This window comes from Thalassophryne amazonica, chromosome 7 (assembly GCF_902500255.1).
Source record: "Thalassophryne amazonica chromosome 7, fThaAma1.1, whole genome shotgun sequence".
Lineage (NCBI taxonomy): Eukaryota > Metazoa > Chordata > Actinopteri > Batrachoidiformes > Batrachoididae > Thalassophryne > Thalassophryne amazonica.
The window spans coordinates 55,053,880-55,066,262 of NC_047109.1; the positions used below are offsets into that span (position 1 = coordinate 55,053,880).

Below are 12,383 nucleotides of genomic sequence, written 5' to 3' on the forward strand. Positions count from 1 at the left end.
TAAACTAACATGAAAGACAATAACGGCGCTTAAAAACTCCCAAACCCCGTACTCCCATGATGCACTGCGGCATCGCAGTTCTCAGATTTAGCGACCGGCCCGGGGATTGCTGCAATATTTTTTTCTGGTGCAGCATAGTCTGGAAAACATGGTAGTTATGTTGATTGGTTACACAAAACGTGGTGTTTAAGTAGGAAATGTGACAAATTGTTACATTTAATTGCATGTTACATTTAACTGCATATTATGGTTTCCATTTAAATAACTACGTTTTGTGGGGTCGGTTGACTAATAATATTACTAAATTAAGTAAAAATAGCATTTAGTTTTTTTTTAATGGATAGGCCTTGGGTGAAGGAAGAGTTGACTAAATTTAGGCAAAGATGTGGATGCCAGATCTTTATTATATCTATCTATCTATGTATCTATCTATATATCTATATATATATATATATATATATATATATATATATATATATATATATATATATATATATATACACTAAAAGGTCATATGTATGACCTTGTATCTTGTAGATCTTGTGGAGCCTTACGTTCTGGAGTTGCAGGTTTACTCTTTATTCTAAAATGTGAGAAAGAGGTTTGCAGTCGACAAGGCTTTTTTCTTTTTGTGCTCCTGTAGTGTGCTCTTTTTCCTATTATTTATAATTAATAATGAATAATCTTAATGTAGCATATGATCTAATTTCATTGATTTATTATGGTTATCAAGGACTAATTTAGGACTGCTCTTAGTTGTACTCTATACTGCATTTTAATTTGTCTTTTACAGTTAATTTAATTGTTGTGTCTTTCATGCCTTGTACTACGTTGTTGTAAAGCACTTTGTAACAGTTTTTTTTAAATGCACTACAAAAAAAAATTACCACTGATGTGATGAAATTTTGTGGACAGATGATCCTTGGGTCTGGGAGGAGTTTATTAAATTTTAGTGATGGTCTGGATTTGTCTCCAATGATCTCATTCTTCAAAATTCTATGATGCCAAAACGATCTGATGTGGAAACAGCCAGCACTGTGACTGCCCTCCGTTGGTCATTTTCACCCCAGTGGAGGTCCGATACGTGGTAACTGTAGCAGATTTGATCCCTCTGACTTCAGAGTAGTTCTCCTCTATATTAACAAAATATGGTGACATTGTAGGTTTTTTTAAATGTTCATTTGGAGTCCTAACTGTCAGTAGGAGGTGGTGGAGCACAGTTTCTTTAAGGAACAGTAAAATTGTGTTTGGGATGATGTTAATGATGGGCAGCACAGTGGCTTAGTGGTTAGCACTGTTGTCTCAGAGCGAGAAGGTCATGGGTTTAATTCCCACCTGTGGCCTTTCTGTGTGGAGTTTGCATGTTCTCCACGTGTCTGCATGGGTTTCCTCCGGGTGTTTCGGTTTCCTCCCACATCCAAAGACATGCGGGTTAGGTGGATTGGAATCTTTAAATTGTCCATAGGTGTGCGAGTGGGTGTGTATGTGTTTGTTTGTGGCCCTGCAACACACTGGCATCCTGTCCTGGGTGTGCCCCGCCTCGCGCTCTATGACTGCTGGGATTGGCTCCAGCCCCCCGCGACCCTTGATTGGACTAAGCAGTTGAAGATGAGTGTGTGTGTGTGTGTATGTGATGTTAATGACACACGACTGTGTATGCTGTAATTCTCTGTGGCTCTTTCCATTGGAACGAGCTCCTGTGGGTAACCCAAAGGTGCATGTGAAGATCAGTGACATAACTAACGACCAGTTCTCAGTTCCTGTTGACTGATATGCACTTGTGTGAATATATGTTTGGAGAAGGATGGAAACAACGGCCAAAACTAACCACAAAATGGCAGAGAACAAAAGGACAAAGGCATAAAAAGTAAATGAGAGAGGGAAATGTTTGGAAGTGAGGACACAGGGCTGCTTCATACCACTGGAACAGTCATCTCCTCGCCAGCCTCCCTCACACTGGCAGCGGTCTGGAGCGACACCCGGCCATGCACACACTCCTTAGTGCAGCGCGCTGTGAACACAATGTATTTTGTGGACATTAGTCAACAAACTTTGACATGTACCTTCAACAGTCTATACCAGGGGTGGGCAGCGAGGGCCGAGACACTGCAGGTTTTCCTTGCAACCAATCACCTCAGCAGGTGGATTGCTGATGAGCTTCTCCCCTGAACATAAACACCTGATCGTCAATGAAATCACCTGCTGAGACAAGTGATCATTAATGAAATCACCTGCTGAGGTGATTGGTTGTAAGGAAAATCTGCAGTGTCTCGGCCCTTCATGGCACATGATTGCCCACCCCTGGTCTATACAGTACAAGTTAATCCACCAGTACTTTTTATAAGTAGAGTGCTGCGGAAGCGGTTATTGTTTTAATAAGTCAGCGTGCAATCTGGCAGCCTCACGGCAAAAAGGTCCTGCATTCAAAGCCAGCAGTGCCGAGTTCCATTTAATGTGTAGTTTCCATGTTCTTCCTGTAACTGTCAGGTGTGCTGGTGTACAATCAAAACATGAACATGAGTTTCTTTTGTGCTCATAGGACTGGAGTTACATCAGGAAGAGCATCTGGTGTACAACTTGAGCCAAATCAACATATGAATCACAAAACACTGTTCCATACTGAGTAAATGGAATTGGATGGTTGACTGTGAAGACTCCCAAAGGCAAAGAAAGCAAAAAACTATTGCTGTTCAAAGTATGGAATTTTAAAACAGCCAATTTTGTATAATCTACTGTAAATATTCAAAATATTTTTATTGCGCAACACCAAAAAAACAAATATACTTTAATATAGAAAAATAAAAATACACTCATAAAATGTATGTTCTTAACTGTTATCTGCACACTTTGATGAATTTACAGTAACTCACTTTTATAGACAGTTTTCTTTGGACAAGTCAGAGGATGGACACATGAACATTCACAAGTTACTGAACATGTCTTGGACTTAATTAAGTAATACAAAACAGTATGGTACTGTATGGCAGGAATTTCCAACAAGGACACATGTGAGGGAAGCCACCAAGACAACCAGACATATATGGGGTTTCTGTGACAGGCAGTGACTGAAGCAACTGTGCATGGTGCAAATTTTGTCTGTTGCACCAATAATTATACAGTTTTATTGTGGAATAGTACATGGAAGTCTTATGTAGACCATGAGGCCCAGTGGTGTCAATCCTTATCCTTGGATTCTATAGCATGAAGTGAATGAGAGCACTGATCAAGGAGGGCAAAAAAGCCAGTGAGACATTGTCTTCAATGTTGCCCCCAGTTTTGTGGAAATGCAATGTGGCAATTTCATTTACAATGGGACACCTGTCAAATATTGTGGCCACAAGTTGTATTTAGTCTTCAATTTTACATAATAATAATATATAGGTAAGTGAGTCAGTTTAGCTTGTCCCCACACAAGGTCACCACACTAGATCCAAAGGTGATCTGCATGTTGATCTGGCAATACTTTTCTTTCGCATGATGAGAATGGACAAGATTAGAAATGAGCATATCAGAAAGACAGCACAGGTAGGACAACTTGGTCAGAGAGGTGAGATTGAAATGGTTTGGACATGCAGAGGAGGGACCCAGGGTATATAGGGAGAACGATGTTGAGGAGGGAGCCACCAGACAGCAGAAGAAGAGAAGAGGGAGTCCAAAGAGTACGTTTTTGGATGCTGTGAGGGAGGACATGTAGATAGTTGATGCACAGTGGATGATATCGTGGAAACTAAATCCTTGAACTGAAAAAAAGACAATTATCCAAAAACTGCAGAATATGGATTTTCACACACTTAACAGCAGCACATATTTTGGTGGATACTTGAAGCGTATAAATTCCTTCCAGTGAAAACTGAACATGTTCAGTAAAGGGAGTCAAACCCCTAATTTTGGTATTTATGAAGACATGTGGTTGGTTATATACACAAGCAAACACCTTACTGTGACTAATCAAATTACAAGGAAAAAACTGCTCAGTATTGCAGAATTTCAGTTTTATTGAGGCTGACCTGTGCTGTTTGTGCACTCAACTCAACTTTAAACCTCACTCACAATCCACTGTACATGCTGCTATGGGCAGTCTACAGTGGAACAAAGGCAAAAGTGTGCATGACATACGCGCATCACATGCGTGCGTTCATCGCTGTAGAAGACCACAGATTGCCTATGGAGGTTTTTGACATACACATGCAAATTTTACGAGTTCTGCCAAAAATCAAAACCTCATTCAGCACATACGGGCCAGTACTGCCGTCATACATCGGATCCAAGTCAGGAGCACAGCTACTAGGTGCTCTGCGATGTATAGTAAGACGCACGGTCATTGTACGGGTGTTGTGCTTCAAAAGTACTACAGAAGTACTCCACACCTGCTATTTACAATGGGGTAAAAGTATTTAGTCAGTCCCTGATTGTACAAGTTCTCCTACTTAGAAAGATGTAATTTTCATCATAGGTACACTTCAACTATGAGAGACAAAATGAGAAAAAAAAATCCAGGAAAACACATTGTAGGATTTTTTAGAAATTTATTTGTAAATTATGGTGGAAAATAAGTATTTGGTCAATAACAAAAGTTCCGTTCAATACTTTGTAACATAATCTTTGTTGGCAATGACAGAGGTCAAACATTTCCTGTAAGTCTTCACCAGGTTTGCACACACTGTAGCTGGCATTTTGGGCCATTCCTCCATGCAGACATCCTGTAGAGCAGTGATGTTTGGGTCTGTCACTGGGCAAAATGGACTTTCAACTCCCTCAACAAATTTTCTATGGGGTTGAGGTCTGGAGACTGGCTAGGCCACTCCAGGACCTTGAAATGCTTTTTATGGAGCCACTCCTTCATTGCCTGAGCGGTGTGTTTGGGATCATTGTCATGCTGGAAGACCCAGCCACATTGCATCTTCAATGCTCTCACTGATGGAAGGAGGTTTTGGCTTAAAATCTCACGATACATGGCCCTGTTCATTGTTCCCTTAATTCAGATCAGTCGTCCTGTCCCCTTTGCAGAAAAACAGCCCCAAAGCATGACGTTTCCACCCCTATGCTTCACAGTAGATATGATGTTTTTGGAATGCAACTCAGCATTCTTCTTCCTCCAAACACAATGAGTTGAGTTTTTACCAAAAAGTTCTATTTTGGTTTCATCTGACCACATGATATTTTCCCAGTCCTCTTCTGGATCATCCATATGCTCTCTGGCAAACTTCAAACGGGCCTGGACACGTACTGGCTTAAGCAGGGGGACAAGCCTGGTACTGCAGGATTTGAGTCCCTCTCTGCGTAGTGTGTAGCCTTTGTTACTTTGGTCCCAGCTCTCTGTAGGTCATTCATCAGGTCCCTCCGTGTAGTTCTGGGATTTTTGTTCACCGTTCTCATGATCATTTTGACCCCACGGGATGACATCTTGCGTGGAGCCCCAGATTGAGGGAGATTATCAATGGTTTTCTATGTCTTCTATTTTCTTACAATTGCTGCCACAGTTGATTTATTCACACCAACCTGCTTGACTATTGTAGATTCACTCTTTCCAGCCTGGTGCACATCTACAGTTTTCTTCCTGTTGTCCTTCGACAGCTCTTTGGTCTTGGCCATGGTTGAGTTTGGAGTCTGACTGTTTGAGGCTGTGTCTTTTATACAGATAACGAGTTCCAACAGATGCCATTAATACAGGTAACAGGTGGAGGACAGAAGAACTTCTTAAAGAAGTTATAAATCTGTGAGAGCTAGACATCTTGCTTGTTTGTGGGTGACCAAACACTTATTTTCCACCATAATTTACAAATAAATTCTTTAAAAATCCTACAATGTGATTTCCTGGATTTTTTTTTCTCATTTTGTCTCTCATAGTTGGAGTGTACCTGTGATGAAAATTACAGACCTCTCTCATCTAAGTAGGAGAACTTGCACAATCAGAGACTGACTAAATACTTTTTTACCCCACTGTATGCGGCCCACAAGGCAGAGGTACATCTCACTCTCCACACCTACATGTTCCGCACAAGTGGCAAGAATCTCGGTGCGTGTGTGTGTGTGTGTATATATATATACAACCCAACTCCAATGAAGTTGGGACATTGTGTAAAATGTAAATTAAAAACAATACAATGATTTGCAAATCCTCTTCAACCTATATTCAATTGAATATACCACAAAGACAAGATATTTAATGTTCAAATTGATAAAATTTATTGCTTTAGTGCAAATATTTGCTCATTTTGAAATGGATGCCTGCAACACATTTCAAAAAGCTGGGACAGTGATATGTTTACCACTGTGTTACATCATCTTTCCTTCTAACAACACTCAATAAGCATTTGGGAACTGAGGACAATAATTGTTGAAGCTTTGTAGGTGGAATTCTTTCCCATTCTTGCTTGATGTACAATCACAGATGCTGGCTTTTGAATTTTGCGCTGTTAACAATCTGGATGGTCTTCTTCCTCTTTTCCGGAGGACACGACATCCATGATTTCCAAAAACAATTTGAAATGTGGACTCATCACACCACAGCACACTTTTCCACTTTGTGTCTGTCCATTTCAAATGAGCTCAGGCCTAGAGAAGCCGGCGTTTTTCTGGATGTTGTTGATGTATGGCTTTCGCTTTGCATGGTAGAGTTTAACTTGCACTTGTAGATGTAGCGAACAACTGTGTTAACTGACAATGGTTTTCTGAAAGTGTTCCTTAGCCCACACGGTAAGATCCTTTACACAATTATGTCGGTTTTTAATGCAGTGCTGCCTGACGGATCGAAGGTCATGGGCATTCAATGTTGGTTTTCGGCCTTGCTGCTTACATGTAGAAAGTTCTTCAGATTCTTTGAATCTTCTGATTATATTATGGACTGTAGATGATGGAATCCCTAAATTCCTTGCAAATGAACGTAGAAAAACATTGTTCTTAAACTGTTGGCTATTTTTTTTCACGCAGTTGTTCACAAAGTGGTGATCCTTGCCCCATCTTTGTTTGTGAATGGCTGAGCCATTTGGGGATGCTCCTTTTATACCCAATCGTCAATCAATCAATCAATCATTTTTTTTTATATAGCGCCAAATCACAACAAACAGTTGCCCCAAGGCGCTTTATATTGTAAGGCAAGGCCATACAATAATTATGTAAACCCCAACGGTCAAAACGACCCCCTGTGAGCAAGCACTTGGCTACAGTGGGAAGGAAAAACTCCCTTTTAACAGGAAGAAACCTCCAGCAGAACCAGGCTCAGGGAGGGGCAGTCTTCTGCTGGGACTGGTTGGGGCTGAGGGAGAGAACCAGGAAAAAGACATGCTGTGGAGGGGAGCAGAGATCGACTGCCACTCATGACCACTCACCTGTTTCCAATTAATCTGTTCACTGTGGGAATGTTCCAACCAGGTGTTCTTTGAGCATTCATCAACTTTCCCAGTCTTTTTGTTGCCCCTGTCCCAGGTTTTTTGAAATGTATTGAAGGCATCCATTTCAAAATGAGCAAATATTTGCACAAAAACAAAAAAAAATCTATCAGTTTGAACATTAAATATCTTGTCTTTGTGGTGTATTCAATTGAATATAGGTTGAAGAGGATTTGCAAATCACTGCATTCAGTTTATTTACATTTTACACAACGTCCCAACTACATTAGAATTGGGGTTGTGTGTGTGTGTATATATATATATATATATATATATATATATATATATATATATACGAGGTCTGTCCATAAAGAATCGTACCTTTTTATTTTTTTTTAAACTATATGGATTTGACTCATATGTTTTCACGTCAGACAAGCTTGAACCCTTGTGCGCATGCGTGAGTTTTTCCACACCTGTCGGTGACGTTATTCACCTGTGAGCACGCCTTGTGGAAGGAGTGGTCCCGCCCCGTCGTTGGATTTTCATTGTCTGGAAATGGCGGAATGATTTTGGGGTTTTTTTCCATCAGAATTTTTTCAGAAGCTGTTAGAGACTGGCACCTTGAAACTATTCGAAAAATTTATCTGGCTTTCGGTGAAAATTTACGGGCTTCACAGAGAATAAGGTCTGTTAGTACAGCTTTATGGACCCCTTTAAAGACGCTCAGCGCGCCGCGCTCCGAGCTGCGACGACACGGCACAAGCCACCGGACCATTTCTGAGCTGATGGCTCTGTGGATACGAGACCGTCGTGTGCTCTTTCTCTGGTTATCACAAGAGCTGGACATCAGCCATTTTCCGGCAGATTTCACTTTTAACAAGAGATTTTGTCATTGGAAAGCCGCACGGAGGCTTCGCGCGTCACGACCGATTCGCTTTGGAAGCGAGACAAAGGAACACCTCTGTTTCGGGGTGTCAGAGGACAAGTTTGGACATGTCCAGCTCTCCACAATTTCACTGATACTTACTGGACTGGTAAGCATTGAAAGCTGAGATAGGCATGCGTCTGACATACGTTTGGCACAGGGTGATGGCACAATCTCCCCGTACCTTTTGCACAACAGGTGTGCAGCCTGTACATGGCAAATACTACACCCGTACTCTTTCACAAACTTTCCCCAGATACCTGTGGCTCAGCTGCAACATGCCACTGTCCGTGACACGTATGTGCCCAACACACGTGTGGTGGGTCATGAGTGGAGCTTTAATTGTCTTCAAATGTAAATCATAGCCTGTGTTAAAAGATTTCCAAGTGACTTACGGACACACTTGTCTCTGCTTTCATAAAAGCCTGGACAGCACTGGTATCTCCTGCGGTAGTCAGTCTTCACTGCCTGTCTGTAGGCCGTCTTGTAGGTGATCCTACAACAACGACAGTGGTGAAAAATAGCTGCAGCAAAGCAAAATCCACTAACAACAGAGGAGTCGCTACATTACAGCTACCTGTACGTGCGCATCTGTAGGAGGTCCGAGGATCTGAGCAAGGCTCCTGTGTCACGTGGTCATAAGGATGTGAGTAAGATTCCTTCACCGACGTGGTGAAGCTGAAAACAGCAGAAGGCACACAATGGAAAAACATTCAAACGATCCTGTTCTGTTTACTATCTGAGTCTATAGATACCATGTTATACACTTTAAAAGATACGTAAGGTGGCTGGGAGAGGTCACAACTCTTCCAAAATAAAACAACCCTAACAACATGCAGACAACTCACACACAACCCCCCCCCCCCCCAAAAAAGCATAGCATCTACATCAAATCAGCAACAGATAGTTACAAAAGATCAAAACATCTTGCAAATTGAGCACCAGTTTAAGAGGAACACGTGTCTGCTGCAAATTCAAACAATGCATGCAAAAACATAGATGCACTGGAAATATTCATAACACAAATGCGGTTCACCACACAATGGAATTATTAACAACAAAAGCAAAAATAAGTGTATGAGTACTCCAAGAAAAACAACTGTAGCAAAACCACCACCAGCTGTTGGGGTTCTGTCCTGTTCAGGGATGTTTTTTGTTCTTTTCAGGTGTTTTTGTCCCTTGAGTCCTAGCAGGGGGTGGTGGCCAAGTGGTTAATGCACTTGGTTTCAGTTCGGAAGGTTCTGGGTTCAATCCCACCCCTGCCACATTTCTCCATGTAAGGAAGGGCATCCGGCGTAAAACCTGTGCCAATTCAACATGCAGATCCACCTTGGATTTGCTATGGCGACCCCGAGTGCAAACAAGGGAGCAGCTGAAGGGACTTACTTTTTATGTTGAGTCCTGTGTGTGGATGTTTCTCATTGTGTCTCTGTGTCTGAATGTCTGTGGGGTTGTCTTGTTCTCTTGCCTGGCGTGTGTGGGTACATGCTTGCAGGTGTGTGTCTGCGAATGTATGAGTCTTCACCATGGGGCGTGCACTTTGCACTTGCTGTGGGTTGGGAGGGGCTTGTTCTTTGGTCTTGTTGGTTTCGTCTGGTGGTCTCCCACGGTGTGTGTGTTTTCCTTCCGTTTTCTGACCTCGTGGGTGCTTGCACTTCTGGGCCACTCCCCTGTGTCCATGTGATCTGTTTGTCCGTTATTCATGTCTGTCAGTCAGCTGTGTGGGTGGTCTCCTGGGTCGTATGAGAGCTGTTTTTCCCTCCTGTCCCATTTAGTCTTCCTCTTGTGTGTTACAGCTCTTATCAGTCCTTGGTTCCCGTGTCACAGTGGTCCTGCCCTTGAGTCCCTGCGTGTTTGTCACCCATGTGATCTGGTCTTTATGTTGCCCCATGTTACTCCATTTTTCATGTTAGATATCTGTTGATTATTACATTTGTGTTCCGTTATTGGTTCTGCCTTGTTTGTTTTATGTTATGTCATTTGTTCCACATTAGTTCCAGTTGTGCGGCCGCGCTCGGTTGCCTAGGTGAAGCCTGGCAGCTGAGCGCGGTATTTTGATACTGGTCACGATGAGGGCTCCACCCCTCGCACACTCTTTAGTGTCTTACCTTTGTGTTTCATGTCTTTTATTTTCTCAGAGCATTTATTGTACTTCTGTTGTTCACCACCATGTCATTATGTTGGTTTAATATTCTATGATTTAGTTATAGTCCACTTTGATCATCTGTGTTTTGCCATTGTGCATTTTGCAATCATGGTTTTATTTTCTATGATGTCACTTTGTGTTCATTCTGTTCCCCACCTGCTTGTGTTCGCTCTTCCCCAGAGTGCTCACACCTGTCATTCGTTAGTTCTGTTCTGTATTTAATTCACACCAGTTTACTCCCTCGCTGTCGGTTGTTTATTTCCAGTCCTGTCAGTGTTGTTGCACCCAGTCACATGTATTGTCTGTCACTTCCTGTCATCCTTGTTCAGTAAGTGTATCTCGCTGTCTCTTTTGGACAGTTGCTTTTCTTTGTCATTTTGCTCTGTCAGTTTTTGGATTCTGTCACCTTGTAGTATTTTTGTCACCTTCACGAAAGACACTCATTGCATTTTTTGGATTTGGGATTTTGGAGTCACTGTTGTATCACTGCCACCTTTGGAATAATGAAATGCCTTTGTTTTTGCATTTACCTCTTGTATTTTGGCTACCTGCATCTTGGGGTCCAACCCAGTTCCAGTGGTTCAAACCATAACACCAGCATTTTACACTACCAAACCTTACAATATAGTAAACCATTTGTGACTAAACAAAGTGGCCAATCTTGGTATTGAAGAGCCCAACAAGTCTGTTTATATATGTAGTAATTTACAGAGGTGATGTATTAAAAATGTCAAATGTCATTATCTTTCCTTGAAGACCTTGGACTAGAATAATTTTCCTTCCTGCACATTGTGTGAAGTTTAATTGACACCCACCAACTAGTTTAAGAGGAGCTGCACTTACAAACTCAGTATGATCCATGAAATAAACACAAAAGTCCAATCATCTCATCAAATATGTACCACTAAGGAGACACATAGTACAGCTCTGCAATGACAGATATAGGCATTCTACTGTATGGTATTCTATTCGTAAACAAGTTTGACCACGATTATTTTTCATGTACAACTTCAAACTTATTTAACTTCCATATTTTCTGGATAAAAGTTGCTTTTAATAATTTTTTTTTTTTTTATTGTTTGCAATTTACATTCCAAAGCAACGCATACGAGGTGCACTCAAATAGTATCTAATCTTTGGCCACAAAAATACAATTACTTACCTGTGGGTTTGAAATCCTCATCCACTTTGAAGCACACATTCTAACAGCAGTTCTGCCATTGCTGGAAGCATTTTTGGAAGACCTCTTTTAGAATGGCATCCAGCTGGACTGCTGCATTCCACATGATGTCTTCTTGTGACTGAAATTGAGTCCATTTTAGTGTTGTTTTGATTGTGGGGAAAAGCCAAAAATCACAGGGACACATCAGGACAGCAAGGAGCCTAACGAATCACAAGAGTCATGTGTTTGGCAGGAAAGCCTGAATCAGCTGAATGGGTGGGTGCATTGTCATAATGAAGCTGCCAATTTTTTCCCGTCCACAGATCTAGTCGTTTGCAGCACACAGCATCACAAAGGTGTTGTAGGACCTCTTGATAACACCCTTTATTAATATTTTGGCTTTCTAGTGCATAATCATAATGCACAACCCCATGAGAGTCAAAGAAAAAAGTCATCATCACTTTGACGCTTTGCTGTGCCTTCTTTTGCCTCAGTGATATTGGATGTTCCATTGTGATGGCTGAAATTTGGTTTCCAGGTCATACCTGTAACCAATGTCTCATCACCAGTCATGACGGTGTTCAGGGTCAAGTCAGGGTCACAGTTTGTGCATTCCAGCATGTCCTGCGAGACTTACAGGTGCAGATGCTTCTGTTCCGTCATTCTCAGCTTTGGTATGATTTTTGCTAACACTTTCCTCATGCCCAAATCCTCCATCAGAATGGAAAGTACCAAACCTGTGCCTGTCCCCACCTCATCCACAAGCTCTTGGATGGTGACACGATGGACATTCATGATCACAGTCTGTATACTGTCAAT

General features: G+C 41.6%; 1 long non-coding RNA gene across 1 annotated transcript in view; it reads right to left on the reverse strand.

Moving 5' to 3' along the window:
• Nucleotides 1-8,832: 8,832 nt before the first annotated feature.
• The window catches only part of LOC117513959, an 87,565-nt gene continuing 84,014 nt past the window's right edge, over nucleotides 8,833-12,383 (reverse strand). Inside the window, exon 4 of the long non-coding RNA XR_004561758.1 lies at nucleotides 8,833-8,934. This is a non-coding gene — a long non-coding RNA (uncharacterized LOC117513959). The remainder of the gene's footprint in view (nucleotides 8,935-12,383) is intronic.